We start from the raw sequence: 23,804 nt of genomic DNA, 5'->3' as shown, positions 1-23,804 counted from the left end.
TTACCGTCCTAGTTTTACAAGACAGGAAGTCATACCCTAGTGGCATTAAGGAAGCTCCCGAGGTCCCAGAGTCTTGAACTCAGATTTTGTATCAGATTTGTGACAGATCTCAGTTCTGAGGCCCTATTATATATTCAGCTCCGTGCCAGGCACAGAAATATAAATTGGTGTCTCTGGGGTTCCAGGAATTTGTGATCTCAGTGATAAACATTTAACATGACAAAGCTATAAAAATAGGGAAATGAATGAGCCCCTTATTCATAAAGATTTAAAAGGATAAAAAATTTTAGGAGTGCTAAGCCCTCCTTGTGGGTTGACTTCCTAGAAGAGATGGGATTTGAATGGCATTTTGGAGGCAGAATTCAGGTAGGTGTAAAACAAGGGCAAATGGATTGCAGGCAACAGAACCCACTGGAAGCAGAAGTGTGGAGAGGGACTTGGCGTGTGGAGAGCCAAGGAAAAGACCAACCTTTGCACAAGAATAGACAACACAGAAGGGAACTTTACGACTCTCTAGGGTACCTCTTAAAAAGAGTTAAAACAAAAAAAAAAGTTCAAAGTATAATGGAAAGAAAGTGGATTCCCAACCCCCCAAAATTAGCCCTTTGCATTGTTAATCAACTGTGTTATTATTCAATCGCTAAGTCGTGTCCAACTCTTAGCATCCCCATGGACTTCGTGCAGCCTGCCAGGCTTCCCTGTCCTCCACAGTCCATTGAGTAGGTGATGCTACAATCTTTTCCAGCATCAGGGTCATTTTATACTCCAATATAAAATAAAAATTTCTTTTAAAAGTTAGCCCTTTGGTTGCTGCATATTAACATTGCCTAGTTCCTTTCCAAATACTGGACTCAGAGGGATGACTAGGAAACTGCTGCTAAGTCGCTTTAGTTGTGCCTGACTCTTCGACCCTGTGGACTTTCGCCCACCAGGCTCTTCTGTCCATGCAGGATTCTCCAGGCAAGAATACCAGAATGGGTTGCCATACCCTTCTCCAGGAGATCTTCCTGACCCAGGGATCAAGCCAGCGTCTCTTAGGTCTCCTTCATTGGCAAGCGAGTTCTTTACCACTAGTGCCACCTGGGAAGCCCCTGACTAGGAAAAGGCACACAGTATATTCTGGATCTACAGACAAAAACTGTTTTTGCTTTAAGGGAAAATAGAATCTTAGTCCCTTTGGTTACTTTTGCTTTTCTATTTATACTTTTTTTTTGAAACTTTAATCTTATTTTTAAATTAACTTTTCTTTGTGTTAAGTTGCTTTTTCCATTTCTACTTTTACAAGCAGAAAGAGAGGCCAGTCCCTGTTTGCTGAGCTGAAAATCAGACCATCAGCCCTGCTGTATCCTTCTCAGCTAGTTTGCAGGAAGCCCCCCAGGTATGTAAGGAGGGGTGTTAGGGGGTAGGCTTGGGTTTCCCTGGGGGTTCAGATGGTAAAGAATCTGCCTGCAGTGCAGAAGACCAGGGTTCAATCCCTGGATGGGGACGATCCCCTGGAGAAAATGGGTACCCACTCCAGTATTCTTGCCTGGAGAATTCCATGGACAGAGGAGCCTGGCGGGCTACAGTCCGTGGGGTTGCAGAGTTGGGACTGAGTCACGACTGAGCGGCTAACACACTCTTTTCCCTGAACCTGTCCCCTGCTAGAGGGTTTGGTGCTCAGCAAGGATAAGAAAGGAAGGAAGCCTGGCAGGCAGACACCAATGCTGGGTCTAGCTGGACTGCAAGGCAGAAATATGAAGAAAAGCAAAATATGGATAGTCCTATCAGGCTAATAAATGATTAACTGTAGACTAAGTTTTCATCTGGACCAATGTTCACATAAATTTGAAAAATCCTTGAACCAGGGACAAATGCAACATCTGGTCCTCAAACTGCTGCCCCAGCCCCTGCCTCGAGCCATCCCCTTCTAAACAATAGGGATAATTTCACATGTCCTAAAGGGAAAAGTCTTCAGCTCTCCCCTCAGATCCTTCCATTCTTGCTCAGCCCCACTGACCCTGCTTCCCTCCCCACCTCCCGTCAAGCAGCCCCTGGCTCTGGGCAGCCACACCAGCCCCTGCAGTTCTGTGTTCACATCCCCCACCCCTAGTTGGGAGCACTGGGACCCTGGCAGGGCCGTGGCCTGCCTCCCCTGGGCACACCCCTCTGTCATTGTGGTTTTTCTCATCCTGTCCTACTGGTGTGTTTGTCTTTTCATCCCCAAATTCAGAGCTTAATTGCAAGAGCCAAGTCTTGCTTTTTTTCTCTACCTAAAACAAGATTCAATTTTTGATAGTCTTCGTTTAATAGTTGATAGATGGATGCTTTCCCTTAAAGCAATGGTTTCTTCAGCTTTTAAGACCGCAACCCTCAGGAAGAAATTTTTTTTTTTACAGGGACTTCCCTCGTGGTCCAGTGGCTAAGGCTCTGCATTCCCAATGCAAGGCATCCAGGTTCGATCCCTGGTCGGGGAACTGACCCCACATGCCACAACTAAAACTCGATACAGCCAAATAAATGACCTGAAAAAAATTTTTTTTTTCCATTACAACCCAATTTACACATTCATCCACACAGCCACAATCACATGTATATATTAATATAACCATAAACAAGAGTTTCAAGAAATAGCACTTACTCTTGTTGGGTGTGCTCTGATGTTTTCTCCTTTATTCCATTTTACTCCTAAGTGCTTTGTTGGGACTCGCAGGTGGAAAGTCACAGTCTGACAGCAGAAGAGAAGGGCTTCCCTTCCAGCCAGAATCAGATTAGGATTAAGCTGTAACAAATGAGGGCCTCTGCCAACTCTGACGTGTAGATAAGGGTCTTGGCCTCATTATGAAGCAAGGGCCTGGGTGGGCTTAGTGGCTACGTGTTGGAATCATGCTCTGGCCTGGACCTGCCCTTTGCAGCTTTCTCATCCAGTCTTTTCTATCTTCTCTTCATTCCTTTACCAGAGTCACCTCCATGGACAGAGGAGCCTGGCAGATTGCAGTCATGGGGTGGCAAAGAGTCAGACACGGCTGAGCACAAGCATTCCAACTCACAAAGACTTCTTTCCTCTCATGGTGCTCAGGGCCTCACCTATATTTCGTGCATACCTCTCTGATTGCCCTTTATCACAGGCTTGTGAGGCAATTCTTTTTCACGTGGCTTGTGGCTCAGCTGAGCGCCTGGAGCAATGCGGGCCTGATAAAGCGGGAGCACAGGAGAGTGATGTTTGAAGGAGTTGAGTTGAAGGACTGCTTTCAGGGTCCACTGGTGCCATCTCTTCCAGATTGTTACTGGGCCAGGAGTGGCCTGAGGACTCAAGGCTGCAGTGGGGACAGGCAGGTGGGGGCAGGCTGCTATGAGCAGGTTACCAGGAGCTGCCCGGGGCAGTGAGTGGAATTCAATGGTGAAATTTCAAAACTCAGTTATCTCCTCACTTTGCACAGAAAGCTCATAACTTAAGACATCAAGATGATCAACCTGGGGTGCAGAGTGAACTTGCGCATTCAGAGGCACCTCTGAGGACTGACATTCCTGGAGTCCTGATTTCAATGGTGGGTAGATGACTCAAGGCCAGGCATCAAGAGTCTGAATGTGACCCAGGTCCCTCCCTGCTGGTACAGTCAACCCTGGGGCCTGTCTCTTGCTGAGCCTCACCCTGAGCAGATCATGAGTATAATCCTATGCAGGAGGCAGTTAGTGCTGGGTTTCCACCTCCCACTCCAAGGTACCAATATTCCCAGTAGAAAATGTTTTGGCAACTGTCGGAAATGACAGAGACCCTGAAACATAAATAGTACATAAATCACATGATGTCGGAAAATGTAAGTCATGGTTCTGCTGGTTCAGTGTTCCAGGTAACCACACAGCTTCCATGAAGACAGAAACCACAAACACAGAGCTCCACTACACACAGAGTCTGCCACCTCCGAAAGGAAACCGGATCAAAACATTCCAGAACATTCCAGCAGACCTCTGCCTTCGTCTGGGCTCCGCTCGCTTTGTGTCTTTTGCTCTTTCAGTGTCTTTCAAGGGGAACAGCATCATTGCAGTCTGTGATGCCGGCGGGTGGGGTGGGGGTGGGGGGGAGTTCAGTTTTTTCAAAATGAATTTCAGCAAAAGGATAGATTATAAGCAAACACAAAACTAATGAATGTTCCTCTTAACTGTTTACCTAGCTCTGCCCTCTAGTTGTTGCATTGTTTGTCACATGAAAAAGAGAACCTGCACCTTGTTCTCCAGGAGCTCATGGTGTTCATTTAAGGCAGGTCCCAGTGGGAAGGCCTCCAGGGCGAAGCATAGGAGGGCTAGCTGCTCATAAGCCCTGTAGTCTCAGGAGTGGACTGACACCTTCTGAGCTCCAGTTTCTTCTTATTCGTGGGTTTAGAATTACTCCACTGCGCTCTTGGGCTTCCCAGGTGGCGCTAGTGGTAAAGAACCTGCCTGCGAATGCAGGTTTGATCCCTGTGTTGGGAAGATCCCCTGGAGGAGGGCATGGCAACCCACTCCAGTATTCTTGCCTGGAGAATCCCGTGGACAGAGGAGCCTGGTGAACTACAGCCCATAGGGTCGCAAAGAGCTGGACATAAGTGAAGCGACTTAGCATGCACACACTACTGCACCTGGTGGCTCAGCAGTAAAGAATTCACCTGCCAGTTCAGGAGACGAGGGTTCATGGGGTCAAAAAGAGTCAGACACGACTGAGTGACTGAACGCACACACTCACGCACACATACATACATTACTGCACCCAGGCCTTCTGGGAAGAGGGAAATGATGGGGTGTAGGTGGCAGCTGACGTTTGTGAGGAAGTCAATAACTTTCTCAAGTGACCTTTGAGGCTGTTGCCTTCAGAGCAGGGAAGGGAGGTGGTGGGAAACAGCCAGACTGGGCCGATTAGATTTTTCCCGTGGTGAATCAATGGACAAGAAAGCGGGATGGACAGAGGAGAGCACCAGGCAGCCAGAACCTTCTGGATTGTGCCCTACTGTAGGCAGCAGTCGTTGAGGGAGGCTTCATGAAAGTCATGGTCTAGCCGATTAGTCTGGGCACCTGTGTAGCTTGGTTGGAAGTGGGATGAGGCTAGGAGCCGCGGGTGAGTGGCTAGACTTAGGGAGGAGGGAGTGAGAAGGGAGTGGGTGTGAGAGAATGGCCACAGGAGGAGTTAAAATTAGGTTTCAGGACTTCCCTGGTCATCCAGTGGCTGAGACTCTGAGTTCCCAATGCAGGGTGCCAGGTTCAATCCCTGGTTGGGGAGCTAAATCCCACATGCCACAACTAAAGATCCCATGTGCCACAACTAAGACCTGGTGCAGCCAAAGGAAAAAAAGTATTTTAGTTGGGTTTCTACATGCGCTTGGCCAGGCCCCCACCCCCACTGTGGCTCTTTGCACCCCACCGCCCACCACCCATCTTCTCTCTGCCTTTGCCTTTCTCCTCCAGCCCTTCTGTCTCCACCCCACCCCCACTCCCCACATCAGCCCTGTATGTCATTCTGCCACCCAGGTTGGGGCACATAGGAGGCTCAGCCAAGGCTTCAGAGGATGTTCATGCCACCTGGTAGGTGCTCCCAGGGTGCACTTGGTCAGGCCGGCTCTGATTGGGTCATGAGCAGCAGGAGGGGCAGGTGGCTCTTTCTTTAGTCTGTGAGTGAGAAAAGCTTCTGCTGGTTAGAACTCACAGGAAGCTGGAGCCAAGGGGTAGCACCTGACATCTGGTGCAGCGCTATGGGCTGGGTGAGAAGGGGAGGTGACACCTCTGGGCTGTTGAGGCCGGCTGCTCCTCCTATGCCAGGCCAGGGAAATCAGGTCACCCTTCCCCTCTCTTTGCTAGATGCTGCTTCAGAGAGATAAAAGAAATATTCATAGCCTAGCTGACTCAGGCAAGACATCTAGGTGAGGGTCACAAACCGGTGGCCCGCAGGGCCATCCCCCTGCAGATGGGTTTTGCTTTGTCCACAGTGGTGGTTTAGTCGCTAAGTTGTGTCCGACTTTTGCAATGCCGTGGACGGTAGCCTGCCAGGCTCCTCTGTCCATGGGATTCTCCAGGCAAGAATACTGGAGTGAGTTGCCATTTCCTCCTTCAGAGGGTCTTCCTGACCCAGGGATTGAACCCAGGTCTCCTGCATTGCAGGCAGATTCTTTACCGAATGAACTAAGAGGGTCCACAGGGATCCTCCTAGTCTTTTATACATGTCCTTCGTCCCCTTTCTGCCTTCTTTATTTGCCTTCCTTGTCTTGCTCCTGAGTTTATGAATTTACTGGCCTCATCCTAAGAAACACAAAGATGCTCCAGGAACTTCTGACATGGCTGGGAAAACAAGACTAACACACAGGCCAAGAGGGCTGAGTGTGCCAGATCCAGACATATGGGAGTTTAGATGAGAGATCTCCTATGGAGATTACCATAGAGGAATGTGTAGGGGAGAGTTGAATACTGAGCCTCAATGGAAGAGGAATGTCCCAGGATTGGGAAAGACAGGAGGGGCAGCCTGGAGAAGTTTCGCTGGGTTGGGCTTCATTCCACCCACAGCAGGGGGCACCTCTGAGATGTTAGCATAAGGAATTGATGATGGAGGCACAGAAGAATCCAGGAAATGTGGATGGGGGCAGGGAGCTGAAAAGAGGTACCAATTTGAGAAAGTCTGAAGGAGGTAAAGACTGGGTGTTGTGGAAGCTGAAGGAGGATCCAAGAATACTAAGCTTGGCGCTTCAGAGCATCTCAGAGACAGCTGCATACTAAGTCGCTTCAGTCATACCTGACTTTGCAACCCCGTGTGCTGTAGCTCACCAGGCTTCTCTGTTCCTGAGATTCTCCAGGCAAGAATACTGGTGTGGGGTGTCATTGCCTCCAGGGAATCTTCCCCACCTGGGATCGAACACCAGTCTCTATGTCTCCTGCACTGGCAGGCGGGTTCTTTACCAGTGCCACCTGGGAAAGCTATTGAGTCATGAAAATGGGGAAGTCATCAGAAGGTGGCTGCTTGGGGTACGGGTGAGAAGTTGAGAAATTGTGGTTGAAATTCATTTGATGGATGAAATGGGCAGCTGGCATCTAGATCTGTGGACCTGGAGATGGAGGTGGTGATTTAGGGATTACACTGAGATTTCGAAGGGAGATGTTGGGAGAGAGAAGGGGGTGTGCAGAAAAGAGAGAGGCCCTGGAGAAAAGGACCGATGTGGAATTGGAGAAGCAGAGAGCACATTGATGTCAGCGGAGAGGACAATCAAAAGAAAGAGGTCCACTGACATCATCAAGTACAGAGGATCCAGGGAGAGCAGAGCAAAGGCTAGGGCTTTAGAGCTAGGGCATGGCTGAAATTTTGATGGTCGTGGAGAAGATGACCACATATTTCACAATCAAACAGACAGCATGGGTGGAGAAGAGGCTGTTTATCTCTAGGAGCGCGTGGTAGATAGAAGTGATGTCACCGATCTGCTCGCCCACAGCACAGCAAAGCCAATTTACCCAGACACAGAGTTGTGATGAAGGAAGGTACAGCATTCATTTGCAGGGCCCTAGGCTCAGTGGGTAAAGAACTGCCTGCCATGCAGGAGATGTAGGAGACGCGTGGGTTCAATCCCTGGTTTAGGAAGATTCCCTGGAGGAGGGCATGGCAACCCACTCCCGCATTCTTGGGAGAATCCCATGGACAGAAGAACCTGGCAGATTACAGTCCATAGGAAGATTCAGACATGACTGAAGTGACTGAGTGCACGCACACAGTAAGAGTACTGAGAGTTCTGAGTACTGAGTACTCAGAGTACTGAGAGTTCGTGCCCCAAAGACCTGAACCCCACATGCCACCTTAGCCCATACCCGTGAATTTCAGGGAAGGATTCTCAAAGGCAACATCTGGGGTGAGGGCTGCCGGGGACGTGACTCTCTTCTGATTGGTTTGTGATGAAGTAACAGGGTGATGTTTCAGGAATCTTAGTCATCTACTTTCTGATTCCAACCAGTCTGAGGTCTAGTGCCTAGTATCAGCTCAGCCTGTAGTTGTCATCCTCCACTTGGGTCAGGGTGGTGGGTCTTAGTTTCGGCAGAAAACTCTAAGATAGTGTCAGATTGTGATGTATATCCCTTGAGGAGGAACTAGGACCTTATTTTATCACTGAGCTATTGTCATTACTTTTCTCCTTTAACTGTTTCTCCTTTGTTTCTGCATTTCCTCACTTCCCTGTTAATAATGACTTGTTCCTGCTCTGGAACTCAGGGATGTTCCAGCAGACTAAAGCCTTATTCTACAAATAAGAAACGGGGATGACGGAGAGGTTTTTGTACCCAGGAGGGCCCTGCAGGGTCCTGCTAGGTGTCAGTGACAGTAAGAACAAAAGGAGATTTATGGAAGTTTGAAGGCAGAAGGAGATAGTGGTGAAAAAAGTACTGAATCTACTAAGGAGAGAGGATAAAATGAAGAAAGTACCCAGATGTGGTGGAGGGGGTGGATGGAGATACTAAGCTTTGATTTCACACTAGGCTGCATTCCCCCATCCTTCATTTTGGGCCCTGTCCTGGGTCCCCCCCACTGTCCATGGTTCTCACTCTTGGGCTTAGGCAGCAGGGGGAAGTCAGGCGGCTGGTCAGGTGATGTTACAGAGTCCAAGCTTGCTCTGCTTGCTTCACAATAGGTCAATAAATCGGAAGGTGTTGAGGCAAGGAATAACAACTTTATTCAAAAAGCTGACAGACCGAGAAGATGGTGGACTACGGTTCCCAAGGGTCTCCCAAGGGCTTCCCTGTTGGCTCAGGCTGTAAAGAATCTACCTGCAATGCAGGAGAACCAGGTTCGATCTCTGGGCCGGGAAGATCCCCTAGAGAAGGAAATGGCAATCCACTCCAGTATTCTTGCCTGGAGAATCCCATGGACAGCGGAGTCTGGCTGGCTACAGTCCATGGGGTCACAAAGAGTCATACACAACTGAGCAATTAACACAAACACGGTCCCCCAAAACCATCTTATGATGTCTGAATGCCAGTTTCTTTTCTAGAACAGAGAAGGGGAGGAGGTGAGGAAGTAGAGTAAAAAGGCCATAAGTCTTGCAAAATATCTCCTGGAGTGGCTAGGCTTGGGGTGGGGATGTGTTCATTTCTTCTTTTCTGTAGCCATTCACAGGTAGGCAGGGGCAGATTGCCTCTTTGTGAGCCGAACAAAGGCATTTTAATATTCAGGCAGAGGAACTGAGTTCCCTGTGACAGGCCATTCTGGATGCTTACAGGTAGTGCTTATCAGAACAAAAGCATTGAGAAGCAAAGGTTAAAGTGAAAGAAACATATTCAACATGGAGTCAGAATTTGCTCTTCCCTGTCACAGTGAGGCACTCTTGGGGATAGTGGTGTGTGTTAGTTGCTCAGCTGTGTATGACTCTTTTCGACCCAATGGACTGTAGCCCACCAGGCTCCTCTGTCCATGGGATTTCCCAGGAAAGACTACTAGAGTGGGTTGCCATTTCCTCCTGCAGGGTACCTTTCTGACCCAGGGATCGAATACTCGTCTCCTGCATTGCAGGCAGATTCTTTACTGTCTGACCCACTAGGATAGGGGAGGGTGTTCTTAGTTCAGGACTGGGACCCAGAGCAGCACCAGCCATGATTCCTTTTCCGTCTTGCCCTGGATTCCTCCCTCCTTTCTCAGAAGCTCCCATCAAAAACGGTGCCTAGATATTGTCCAAAGGTTTGAAAACATCAGTAAAGCCCTCTGATTGGCCCCTGTTTTAGGCGCACCAGGCACAGGCAAACAGGAAGTAAAAGTGGGTAACCACAAGGAAGGTGGGGGCGAGGCCTGGGTTAATCATCAGAGTTCTTAGCAGCAAGTTCTCATCCAGCCTGGGCTGAAGCAGCAAGTAGCTACAGTTTTAAAGTTTTCAGTGGCAGAATCTGTCTCTTCAGTGCCTGAATCTGTCTCTTCAGTGCCTGGTTACCCATGCTGACCCCATAACAAGCACCATGCCAACAGGCCCAGCGGCCATAGGAACATCAACAAGCAAGGAGGTAACTGCAAGGATGACTTCACTGGAAAAGTAAACACACACCCTGAGGGGAAGGAGAAGAGAGTGTTCACAGCTGGGCTGGGCTGGGGATGCTGCTCTGGAGAGTGCAGGGAGGGAAGGGAGGATGGATGGATGGAGAGTGGACTTGGTCTAGATTGGAAGGGACGGTGTGAAGGAAAAGACAGATTTGTGCAGGAATTACAAGAGCCAGAAGGGGAAAAAAAAAATTAACTGCTGAGGATGACAGTCAAAAGGTCTCATTCTTACTGCAAATTCAGAGATGCTAAAGAGGGAGGTCGTTATTGATGAAGGAGATGTAGGTGGGCTATTAGGCCACTGACCACATGTGACCCGAAGGAGATCTGAAATATCCTGAACCTTGAAACTGGCATTTTTCTCTCACAGGCTCACAGGTGGGCATCTAAATGGTAGTTTGGCAATACCATATAAATGAGAACATTCATGTAGCCTATGACCCAGCTACTCCACCTGTGCTAGACTACACACACACACACACACACACACACACACATTATGATCTATTGTTACTCAGCTTTTAAAAGAATCAAGGAGTTCCATATCCAGGTGGTGCTAGTGGTAAAGAACTCACCTGCCAATGCAGGAGATGCAAGAAACATGGGTTCAATCCCTGGGTCAGAAAGATTCCCTGGAGTAGGAAATGGCAACCCACTCCAGTATTTCTGCCTGGAAAATCCCACGGACAGAGGAGCCTGGTGGGCTACTGTCCATAGAGTTGCAAAGAGTTGGACACAACTGACCACACATACATATGTGATGACATGCAGAGGTTATCTAAATATGTTAAATGAAAAGAGCCAGTTGCATAACTGTGTGTGGTAGGATTTCATTTTATGAAAAAGAGAAAAATGGGGGAATTCCCTGGCGGTTTAGTGGTTAGGACTCCGCATTTTCACTGCTCAGGGCCTGGGATCAAACCCTTGGTTGGAGAACTGAGATCCCACAAGCTGCATGGAAAAAAAAAAAAAAAGAAAAAAAAAGGTATATATTTTATATCATAGAAAAACATAAATACTTTCTATGTTTGTATTACAAGAAATTTTTTAAGAAACCATTTGGATGTTTCGAGAGAACGGCATGTATATTATCTGTAGTGAAACAGATCACCAGCCAAGGTGGGATGCATGAGACAAGTGCTCGGGCCTGATGCACTGGGAAGTCCCAGAGGAATCGGGTGGAGAGGGAGGTGGGAGGGGGGATCGGAATGGGGAATACATGTAACTCCATGGCTGATTCATGTCAATGTATGACAAAACCCACTGCAATGTTGTGAAGTAATTAGCCTCCAACTAATAAAAATAAATGAAAAAAAAAGGAAACCATTTGGTTGAGGTATGATTGACATACAAAAAGATGTACATACTTAGAGACTTCCCTGGTGATCCAGTGGCTACAATGCCACACTCCCAATGCAGGGGGCGCAGGTTCAATCCCTGGTCAGGGAACTAGATCCCATGTGCTACAACTAAGAGTTCTAATGACACAACTGAAGATTCCTCACTTGGCAACAAAGATCCTGGTGCAGCCAAATAAATAAATAGTTTTGTTTTTTTTTAAGCTGTGCATATTTAATTATATTAAATAATGTCATGAGTTCACAAGGAACTCAATAGTAGTTATTTTGGGGGTTAGATTAGAAAACTGAGGTTTCAAGCAGAGGCACTTTTTAACTCAAAACTCTTCTGTAGGGTGTAGTGTTTTTAATTTAATTTTTAAATTAAAAAATTCTAAATTTCATGTTGGAGTATAGTTGACTAATAATATTTTAGTACAGCAAAGTGATTCAGTTACACATATAAATGTATCTATTCTTTTTCAAATTCTTTTCCTATTCAAGTTATTATAGAGTATTGAGCAGAGTTCCTTTTGCTATATAGTAGGTCCTTGTTGATTATCCATTAAGCAGTGTGTACATGTCCATCCCAAACTCTGTAACTATCCTTCTTCTCTACCCTCCCCCTGCCACCATAATTTCCTTCTCTAAGTCTGTTTCTATTATGTAAATAACTTCATTTGTATCATTTTTTTAAAAAAGATTCCACATATAAATATCATATGATATTTGTCTTTCTCTGTGTGACTTACTTCACTTAGTATGATAATCTCCAGGTCCATCCATGTTGCTGCAAATGGTATTAGTTCATTCTTTTTTTTTTTTTTTTTTAGTTCATTCTTTTTAATGGCTGAGTAATATTCTATTGTATATATGTACCACATCTTCTTTATCCATTCCTCTGTTGATGGACATTAAGGTTGCTTCCATGTCTTGGCTACTGTAAACAGTGATACAATGAACATTGGTGTGCAGCCATCTTTTTGAACTATGGAGTGGAATTGCAGGGTCATATGGTAGCTCTATTTTTAGTTTTTAGTTTTAGTCTTTAGTTTTAGCTCTATTTTTAGTTTTTTAAGGAATATCCGTACTGTTCTCCATAGTGGCTGTACCAATTTACATTCCCACCATGTACGGTATAGTTTTTAACATGTGTATGTATTATTTAGCCTGATCATTTCGGTGACCACAGTTTGATTATGAAAATCTGATAAACATGAATTCTCTTGGGGACAATGGAGAAGGAAATGCAACCCATTCCTGTATTCTTGCCTGGAGAGAATCCCCATGGACAGAAGAGCCTGGTGGACTGGGCTACAGTCCATAGGGTAGCAAAGAGTTAGACATGACTGAAGTGACTTAGCATGCACATGGGGACAATGGAACAGAGTATTTGCAACTGAGGTCTCTCTTTTTGGTCTCTCTCTATTGTCTGGCCTGAAAGCTGTACCCCTAAAAGTCACTCCTCTGGTTTACATTGGAGGCAACCGTAAGTGGTGGGAAGAACATTGGATCTGGAGTCATTCATTCATTCCCAGCCCGCCAGGGCTTCCTGTGCCAGCCAGCATTCCAGGTTCTGCTTCCCTACTCTGTGTGGTCATGGGCTCTCAGGTTCTCATTTCCTTGTACAGTAAGATATTAATACTGGTTCTTAGGACTTCCCTGGTGGTCAAGTAGTTAAGAATCCTCCTTCCAATCCTGGGGACTCGGGCTTGATCCCTGGTCCAGGAACAAAAATACCACATGCCAAGGTGCAATTAAGCTCTCACTCCACACCTTGAGAGCTGGTGCACTGTAACTACTGAACCAGCATTCCAGAGTATGTGAGCTGCAACTACTGAGCCCACACACCCAAACTTCTGAAGCCTGTGTGCTGAGGGCCCCAACTCTGCAACAAGGGATGCCATGGGAACAAGAAGCCTGTGCACTGCAACTAGAGAGTAGCCCCGACTCACCACAACTAGGGAAAGACTGCTGGCAGCAAGGAAGACCCAGAAAAACCAGAAATAAATCCTAAAGAAAGAAAGAAAGTTTCTGAAGGTACCTGGAACCAGGAGGGTAATAGTCCTATATACATATTCAGTTCAGTTCAGTTCAGTCACTCAGTCGTGTCCGATTCTTTGCGACCCTGTGAACTGCAGCACGTCAGGCCTCCCTGTCATCCATCACCAACTCCTGGAGTTTACTCAAACTCACGTCCATTGAGTCGGTGATGCCATCCAACCATCTCATCCTCTGTTGTCCCCTTCTCCTCCTGCCCTAATCTTTCCCAGCATCAGGGCCTTTTCCAATGAGTCAGCTCTTCCCATCAGGTGGCCAAAGTATTGGAGTTTCAGCTTCAACACCAGTCCTTCCAATGAACACCCAGGACTGATCTCCTTTAGGATGGACTGGTTGGATCTCCTTGCAGTCCAAGGGACCCTCAAGAGTCTTTTCCAACACCACAGTTCAAAAGCATCAATTCTTCGGTGCTCAGCTTTCTTTATAGTCCAAATCTCACATCCATACTTGACTACTGGAAAAACCATAACCTTGACTAGACAGACCTTTGTTGACAAAGTAATGTCTCTGCTTTTTAATGTGCTGTCTAGTTTGGTCATAACTTTCTTTCCAAGGAGTAAGCGTCTTTTAATTTCATGGCTGCAGTCACCATCTGCAGTGATTTTGGAGCCCAAAAAAATAAAGTCAGCCACTGTTTCCACTGTTTCCCCATCTATCTGCCATGAAGTGATGGGACCAGATGCCATGATCTTAGTTTTCTGAATGTTGAGCTTTAAGCCAACTTTTTCACTCTCCTCTTTCACTTTCATCAAGAGGCTCTTTAGATCCTCTTCACTTTCTGCCATAAGGGTGGTGTCATCTGCATATCTGAGGTTCGTGATATTTCTCCCAGCAATCTTTGATGCCAGCTTGTGTTTCATCCAGCCCAGCATCTCTCATGATGTACTCTGCATATAAGTTAAATAAGCAGGGTGACAATATACAGCCTTGACATACTCCTTTTCCTATTTGGAACCAGTCTGTTGTTCCATGTCCAGTTCTAACTGTTGCTTCCTGACTTGCATACAGGTTTCTCAAGAGGCAGGTCAGGTGGTCTGGTATTCCCATCTCTTTCAGAATTTTCCACAGTTTGTTGTGATCCACACCGTCAGAGATTTTGGCATAGTCAATAAAGCAGAAATAGATGTTTTTCTAGAACTCTCTTGCTTTTTCCATGATCCAGCGGATGTTGGCAATTTGATCTCTGGTTCCTCTGCCTTTTCTAAAACCAGGTTGAACAGCAGGAAGTTCATGGTTCACATATTGCTGAAGCCTGGCTTGGAGAATTTTGAGCATTACTTTACTAGCATGTGAGATGAGTGCAATTGTGTGGTAGTTTGAGCATTCTTTGGCATTTCCTTCCTTTGGGATTGGAATGAAAACTGACCATTTCCAGTCTTGTGGCCACTGCTGAGTTTTCCAGATTTGCTGATTTATTGAGTGCAGCACTTTCTTAACATCAACTTTTAGGATTTCAAATAGCTCAAATGGAATTCCATCATCTTCACTAGCTTTGTTCATAGTAATGCTTCCTCAGGCCCACTTGACTTCACAATCAGGATGTCTGGCTCTAGGTGAGTGATCACACCATCGTGATTATCTGGGTCGTGAAGATCTTTTTTGTATAGTTCTTCTGTGTATTCTTGCCACCTGTTCTTAATATCTTCTGCTTCAGTTAGGTTCATACCATTTCAGGCCTTTATTGAGCCCATCGTTGCATGAAATGTTCCCTTGGTATCTCTAATTTTCTTGAAGAGATCTCTAGTCTTTCCCATTCTATTGTTTTCCTCTATTTCTTTGCACTGATCACTGAGGAAGGCTTTCTTATCTCTCCTTGCTATTCTTTGGAACTCTGCATTCAAATGGATATATCTTTCCTTTTCTCCTTTGCTTTTGGCTTCTCTTCTTTTCTCAGCTGTTTGTAAGGGCTCCTCAGACAGCCATTTTGCTTTTTTGCATTTCTTTTTCTTGGGGATGGTCTTGCTCCCTGTCTCCTGTACAATGTCACAAACCTCTGTGCATAGTTCATCTGGCACTCTATCAGATCTAGTCCCTTAAATCTATATCTCACTTCCACTGTATAATCATAAAGGATTTGATTTAGGTCATGCCTGAATGATCTAGTAGTTTCCCCCACTTTCTTCAATTTAAGTTTGAATTTGGCAATAAGGAGTTCATGATCTGAGCCACAGTCAGCTTTTTTTGCTGACTGTATAGAGTTTCTCCACCTTTGGCTGCAAAGAATATAATCAATCTGATTTCGGTGTTGGCCATCTGGTGATGTCCATGTGGAGAGTCTTCTCTTGGTTGTTGGAATAGGGTGTTTGCTATGACCAGTGCATTCTCTTGGCAAAACTCTATTAGCTTTTGCCCTGCTTCATTCTGTATTCCAAGGCCAAATTTGCCTGTTACTCCAGGTGTTTCTTGACTTCGTACTTTTGCATCCCAGTCCCCTATAATGAAAAGAACATCTTTTTTGGGTGTTAGTTCTAAAAGGTCTTGTAGGTCTTCATAGAACCGTTCAACTTCAGCTTCTTCATACACATATTGAAAGTTTTCATAAATCATCATCAGAGGCGTTATCCAAAGTCACAGCAGAAAAGTTCAATTCCCTGCAGATGGTGGGGATGGAATAAATGAAATGGACAGTCCTGAAATGAATATATTTGGGGGAGGGGGTAACAGTAGGTTGCCTCCAGAAATAAAGTCACTTATAGAAAACTGCGAAGTATCTGTGCATAATGGATGAGACCACCAACTCCAGAAGCATTTCATCCTAACAGATGGTAAGTGGAGTGTATAGAAAACTGGGGGACACCCAAATCCAATTAGTATCCAAGCGTATTTCATGCTCGCTAAATGCCAGGTACACGCCAAGCACTTTATTTTTAATCCTCTGTGTGTGTGTGTGTGTGTGTGTGTGTGTTTAGTCGCTAAATCATGTTCGAAATTTTTTGTGACCCCATGGACTGCAGTCTGCCATGGGATTCTCCAGGAGAGAATACTGGAGTGGGTTGTAATTCCTTCTCCAGGGGATCTTCCTGACCAAGGGATCGAGCCCGTGTCTTCTGCATTGGCAGGTAGATTCTCTACCGCTGAGCCAGAATGGAAGCTCATTTAATCCTGAGAACAACTCTATTATCTTCACTGTACAGAAGAGAAATGTGAGGCAGCGAGAAGTAAGAGAATTTGCCCAAAGTCACAGCATGAAAATGGTACAGTGGGATGCTCATTCCATATAGTCTGACCTCAGAAGCTGTGAAGTCCTCCTTAGCTAAAATGGTCTGAGTGCTTGCTGAGGAAAATCAGGCTTATGAAACAGTAGTGGCTTTTCAACTTCTGACTGAAGAAGAAGGTACTACCATATTGTTTTCTAAACTTTCCAGATAACAAGTCATTATTCTTCTTATAACTGTTACTTAAAATGTAAGGTGCCTATGAGTTCCACAGGGACCTTGTTAAAATGCAGATTCTACATAGAGAACAGATTTGTGGTTGCCAAGGGGGGTGTGGGTGAGGGAAGGAATGGGAGTTTGGAATTAACAGATGCAAACTATTATATATAGAATGGATAAACAAGAAGTTTCTACTGTATAGCACAGGGAACTATATTCAATAACCTGTGGTAAACCATAATAGAAAATAATATGAAACACACACACACACACATAACTGAATCACTTTGCTGTTCAGTGGAAATCAACACATGGTAAATCAACTGTGCTGTAATAAATTTCTTTTTAATATTTATTTATTTGGCTGCACCAGGTCTTAGTTGTGGCATGTGGATCTAGTTCCCTGATCAGTGATTGAACCCAGGCCCCCTGAATTGGGAGCATGACGTCTGGATGACTAGACCACCAGGGAATAAAATTAAAAAAAAAAATGCCGACTCTGATTCTACAGGTCTGGGCAGGTCTGAGATTCTGCCAGCTCCCTTGTTACTGGTCTGAGGACCAGCTTTTTCTCTAGCTTCACCCATGGAGCCCTGGGAGTCGGGGGCGGGGTGGGGGCAGTTGCTCTTCTTGGAGCAGTTTCTCTTGCTGAGGGGATTAGGTGAGTGAGGGTCCCTGAGTCGGTTTGGGGGGTGCCCATGGAAAGCAGGGGACAGCCTCCACTGCTCTGTAAATGTTTGCTTTCAAGCATAATGATAAATAAGAGTGACCTGGATGATGAACTGTGTGGGTCAGTACAGCCACTGAGGTGGGTGGAAAGTTGACTTTGACTGCTGTGTTCAGGGCCGGTCCTCAGTGTAAAATTCTGGGTGTGAGAAGCAGTTTGTGTTTTGTGAGGGCAAAGGCTCTGGTCAGTCTTGTTGCTCTGCCAGATCCTCGCTAGACTATTTGTTGCCTGAGTGAAAAGATGGGGAGTTGGGGGAGCAGCAGAGTGACTGAGACCATTACTAGCTACCCGCTCTGTGGAACGGCGCTGCCCTATGGATGACTCACATCCTGTTGCCCACTCACTCTCTCAGACTGAAGCCACATGTCCCTGGCGGCGGTGGTGAGGGGTTGACCTCTTTCCCCTTCTGCCATGGAGCATCATTACACACAGCTCCTGAGTTTCCAGCAAGTTGCCTCTCTTCCCTGCTTTCCTGGCAAGAGATGAGAAAGTTGGGTCTTGGGGAAAACAGAGTCCTGGTTGAGGTCCCCGGACAGGCCTTACTGAAGAAGTGTGCAGGCACACCTGGCTGTCCAGAAGCTTGTTTCGGGATCATTTCAAGCTCTAAGAACTGTGTTTTTCTGCCCCCTCTGTCTGGGTTGTATGCCACATCTTGCCCAAGTGTGTGAACTCAAAACCAAAGGGAAGAGACCGGGGCGGGAGCAGTCAGGAAGGAGACACATAAAAATCTAGAGTGGGTGGACCGGTCCCCCACCCCTTGTGTTGGCAGAAGAACAGACTGACCTGTTTCCCTGACGACTAAAATCCAGCTCTTTATTGCTGTGAGTTGCTGGTTTGAGGCCATTCTCAACCAGTGAGTCTCCACATCAGAGCCTGGCTGTGCGGGTGCTTGAAAGCACTCTTCCCCTACCTCCCCTGTCTGTCTGGAACTTTCCCTGGACCTTGTCAGGGCAGAGCCGCGGATACTGGGTGGTCAGTGCTGTTGGATGGGGAATGAGGAAATGTTTGAAGACAGAGGCCAGCCACACGCAGAGCAGGTGGGAGAGTAGTGGTGAGGATGGTGATGTGTGGTCCATACTTGACTCATTGTTTTGAACCTATTTCTGGAGGAAGTGACTAGGGCCACAGCAGTGAAAGCCTGGAATCCTAACAACTAGGCCACCAGGGAACTGCCTGGTTTTCTTTCTTGAGAAGTCTTCAGACTTCAGGGAACAGGGTTTTCAGTAACTCTAAGATAAGGTCAGGCCACTGTATCAACTTTATTTCTGGGAAGAACATGTGCCTCTTCTTACTCTGGGGAAAGGGCGGGGGCAATCTTTTTTAAAATTTTATTTTACTTTTAAATTTATTTTTTAATTGGAGTATAATTACTTTACAATGTTGTGTTGGTTTCAGCTGTACAACAGTGTGAATCAGCTGTAAGTATATATATATATCACCCCTCTCTTGAGCCTCCCTCCCACCACCCCCAACCCACCCCTTTAGGTCATCACAGAGCATGGAGCTGAGCTCCCTGTGCTATGCAGCAGCTTCCTATTAAAGGGGAGCAATCTTGAAGTCAGGTCTCCTAAAACTGCCTTCTTCTCTTCTAACAGGGTTGGAAGAGGCTTAAATACAGGCTGTAAAAGCAACAGAGTTAGTGAAAATAAAGAGGAAAGAAAGGGGAAGTAAATACATTAACTTAAGTGCAAAGAAGAGTTACTACCTCAAGGCATCCTATTTACCTCTGCACTTAACTGACAGCCAGGGAAAACTTAGACTCCCAAGTTTGTGGAGTTCTTGTTTAACTGTTGCTTCATTCTCTGTGTCTCAGTTTCTTTGTAAAATAAGGTAAAAGAGGACTTCCCTGTTGGTCCAGTGCCTAAGACTCCGTCCTCCCAGTGCAGGGGGCCCGGGGTTCGATCCCTGGTCAGGGAACTAGATCCCACATGCTGGAACTAAGAGGCTTGAATGCCAAAACCAAGGTCTGATGCAGCCAAATAAATAAATAAAAATAAATATTACCAAAAAGAGCATAAGAGTGATCAAGATGGTGTAGTAGTAGGTGAAGATTGCTCTCTCAAAAATGAAAGAAGTTAAAAAAAAAGAGAAATTAAGGTAAAAATACATCAAGAGAGTTTTACTGGAGCATCATGTGAGATAAAGCACGAAGAGCTCTTGATAGGGTGACTGGCTTTGAGTAAAAAGTGTAGGTACTACTACAACTTCACTCATCTGTGACTGCAGCCAAGCCGAGGGGAGTGGCAAGTAGGGAGGGGGTGGTTTTCCTTTACCCTAAGGCTCCCATTCTCTCTTTCCTGGATATCTCCCCCTTCCCTCCCCCATGCCCCATCCAAGTCCTAATGAACGGAATGAATGGTCTCTGAAACTGCCTTGGACCAGGGCCTGGCTCCACAGTGCTCCCATCCTCCACTGCAGTTCCCCCCTCCTCTGAGCAGATCATTTCCTAGATGCTTCCTTCCTGCCCAGTGAATGGTGACCTCAGACTGCAAGTCTCTCTGAGCTCAGAGAGTACACAAGGGGCCTTGCCTCTTCCTTTTGTCTGTGCCTCTGCACATCTGGTGGGGCTGGTGAGTCAGATTTCCCAGCTCTCAACAGTTCCAACTCCACTCATGTGGAGTCAGTGAGAGAGGGAATCATCTCCAAGAGAACTCCTAACCCACAGTGCCCAAGCTGGTGTTCAGTGGCACTCAGCAGGCTGCCTTATGCAGTTCTTTTGGAAGTGAGGGTGGGTGACAGATCCTTAAGCTCCTGGGCTCTGTGGCAGGGATTCACCAAAGATCCTGGGGGTGGTCAGAGTCTGGGCCAGGCCTAGGCTTCTTATTCCTAAGCCAGCAAGCCCATTCACCTGCCACATACCATACCCCATCTTGCCATCCTCAGGTTCCTGGCAGTGGACCCAGTTTCTCATGGGTCCCATTCTTTTTTTTTCCACCTTTAAGTTCTTTTATTCTTTTTTTTTAAAAAAAAATTATTTTTAATTGGAAGATAGTGAAAATGTTAGTCGATCAGTCGTGTTAGTTTGTGTTAGTTGCTCAGTTGTGTATGACTCTTTGCGACCCCATGGACTGTAGCCCATCAGGCTCCTATCCATGGAATTCTACAGGCAAGAATACTGGAGTGGGTTACCATGCCTTCCTCTGGGGATCTTCTGGACCCTGGGATTGAACCCGTATCTCCTACATTGCAGGCAGATTCTTTACCATCTGAGCCACCAGGGAAGCCCAATCGGAGGATAACCGCTCCACAATGTTGTGCTGGTTTCTGCCATACATCAACAGAAATCAGTCGTAGGTATACATGTCTCCTCCCTCTTGAAGCTCCCTCCCACCTCCCACCCCATCTCACCTTCTAGGTTGTCATAGGGTTTGAGCCCCTGTGTCATACAGCAAATTCCCACTGGCTATCTATTTTATAGATGGTAATGTATATGTTTCCATGGTACTCTCTCAATTCATCCTACCCTCTCCTTCCCCTACTGTGTCCACAAGACTGTTTCCCTTCCACCCTCATTCTTTATCAGCTGTGGGAGAAGTCGGAAAGAGCTTGGCTTGAATGACAGCTCTAACACGTGACACACACATCTCTTTAAACATGAGCTCTGCACAGTAGGCCTTCAGCTAGTTGTTGAATTTTTAAAATATTTTCTTTTATTTATTTATTTGGTTGTTCCAGGTCTTAGTTATGGCATTTAGGATTTTCTAGTTGTGATGTGTGGGATCTAGTTCCCTGACCATGGATTGAACCCAGGCCCCCTGCCTTGGGAGTATGGAGACTTAGCTACTGGACCATCAGGGAAGTCCCTATTTGTTATATTAAGAGTGCGGAGATTGAACCAGCCATGGATTAGACATCCTTTCTAAGGACTTTACATACCTTGATTGAGTCCTCACAACAACCCTATGAAGTAGCAACTCTCAACCTCTCCACTGTGCGACCCTATGGACCGTAGCCCGTTAGGCTCCTCTGTCCATGGGATTCTTCAAGCAAGAATACTGGAGTGAGTTGCCATGCCCTCCTCCAGAGGATCTTCCCAAACCAGGGACTGAACCCACGTCTCTTATGTCTCCTGTATTAGCAGGCAGGTTCTTTACCACTAGTGCCACCTGGAAGCACTATACAGATAAGGAAACACAGATATAGAAGGTACTTGTCCCTGGTCAAGTGACTAGTGAGTAGCAGAGCAGGTAGCTCGGGTTAACTGTCTACACATTTAACCACTAGACCAAATGGCCTTGCTAGGGTCCAAGAGAACACCTTTATTCTGACAGAAACATTATCCTTGGGATCTCTGCCCTCTTTCCTGTGTTCAGCCATAAGGTCAGAACCAGTGCCATTTGTTTGTGAATTGGTGATCCTCATACCTCCTCTATTTTTCCATTTCAAGGTCCTGAAACTTCTCTCCACAGAATCCTACCTCTCCTCCCCATGAGAGGATGAGGCATTTCAGCCAAGAGAAGTCCACATCTCTTACGGGCTACACCCTACTGATCCTCTCTCCAGGTGAGATGGCCAGGACCCACCCCAACCCCCACCTCTCCTGACAGCCCCATTAGCAGAGGCGCTGTGAATGCTGTCCCGAGGAAGGGTATAGTCCTTCTACAGCCTGAAGATGCTCACAGAATTCACATGCATCGCAAGGGGAATTGCCTGAATCTTTGCCTGAGCGCTCTCCTCAAATCCCCCCAAGGGGCTTGGCTTGTGCTCTCAGCTTGCTGGATATTCACCATGGCTGCCCCACCGCCTTCAGCAGAGGTTGTCCAGCAAGTGTTTGCCAACTTAAAGGGCTAGTACCACAGACTGGCAAAGTATGTCCATGGGCAGAATGAAAAAATAAACACATACCAGGGAAAGTTCTAGGTAACTGCCTTAATAACTTGCTTTGGAAATTACTGTTTTAAATGACAGAACACTGAAGACCTGTAACATGTCAGTCCTTTATTTTTTCATAACCTTGCAACAAAGTAAAGGCGAAGGGAGGTGTACAATTTAAGGTGCCAGAATTACATCAGATTTGCACTCCAGGGTCAGTGCTCCCGGACATTGCCCGCTTCCTTTTTTTGGCCACGACCCTGGGACTCAGAACTTTGTAAGTTACTGGTATAACGCCACCAGATTTTCTAGGTAGGTCAGAGGAAACTCAGGTGGAGTTTTAAGCCTCCATAGATGAGCCAGACATAGCAATAATTTACAATGTCTTTGTTACTGCTATTCAGTGCCCAGCTGCTAGAGATGGCTAAAGGCCAGGAGGGCTCCAGAACATTCTAAGCCTGGTAAATATTTCTGTTGGGAATTCTTTAATCTCACTACAAACTCTGACAAGAGACCACGACCTTAATCTCCCCCGGCATGAGTGGTTAGTCTTGATCTTAGGCCGAATAATGAAATGCCCCCAAATGTGCAAAGTAAATCTTATTAATGTCAATACTACATTATATATACCATGTAGGGGCACCAGAAATCAATTTACGTCAAAACAGGAACGTTTCCGGTGGTCCGAAGAGAACACCTCAGACATCCTTTTCTACATCAGAAACCAGGAATATGCACGGAAACCCCAAAACGGAAATTAGCATTCACCGAACACCTACAGAGTTCTAGTTCCATTCACACTCGTTAACTCGTTTAATTCCCGCTACCAGGTAGGTGTAATTGTTAACAATTTACATTCCCGATTACACAAGAGATTTGAAAGTCGCTCAAGGTGACACACTGCAGCAACAAGAATCAGGATTTGAATCCGGAGAGGAGTCCTTCCCCAGGCACCTCAGCCCCGGCGCAGAAAACGGTCTGCCGCGGGGAAATTAATGACCCACAGCCACCCGGTGGCTCTGCGCCATAACTGGGAGACAACCTGGTTCTCGTGACTCCGCAGCAGTACTGTTTTCACCCAAGTGCATGACTGCGGGAGTAAAGCGACCACGTGAGCCCTCTCCCTCCCCGGGCTAGGGACAGTGCCTGTCTGGCCAAGGGCAAGTCACAGGTGCGACAACGTGCCTGGACCGGATCCGGAGCCCCAGGGCGCGAGCTCCCCCGCAGCGTCACCAGGATGACCTGAGGGAGGGAACCTGACCAGGTGTGGCCTCCCGATGCAGCAAGTTACAAGTGCGCTGAAGTGTGGCTCGAGGCTCGGACAGCTCCGTAATACTGGGATCGCGAGGAAGGAACTATGACCTTGGTCGCGGCCCCTATCTATAAACCTCGCTTGACGACCTCCAGGGACCGGGTGAGGGTCCCCAGCGGCCTCCGCCGCGGACTCCAGGCGGTGCCAAGACGCAGAGGCAAGGCCGCAGGGAAGGGGCTGGCCC

The 23,804-nt window shown here is 46.6% G+C and overlaps 1 long non-coding RNA gene across 1 annotated transcript; it reads left to right on the top strand.

The window, feature by feature from the left end:
- Nucleotides 1–901: 901 nt before the first annotated feature.
- LOC133064846 (uncharacterized) lies at nt 902–23,063 on the top strand. The gene is made up of 3 exons (XR_009694738.1): nt 902–1,378; nt 21,884–21,999; nt 22,946–23,063. It is a non-coding gene; the product is annotated as an uncharacterized LOC133064846 (long non-coding RNA).
- Nucleotides 23,064–23,804: the final 741 nt, after the last annotated feature.

The sequence above is a fragment of the Dama dama genome, chromosome 11, assembly GCF_033118175.1.
Source record: "Dama dama isolate Ldn47 chromosome 11, ASM3311817v1, whole genome shotgun sequence".
Taxonomy (NCBI): domain Eukaryota; kingdom Metazoa; phylum Chordata; class Mammalia; order Artiodactyla; family Cervidae; genus Dama; species Dama dama.
Note: the sequence above shows the minus strand (reverse complement) of the source record. Positions and strands in the feature narration are given on the sequence as shown.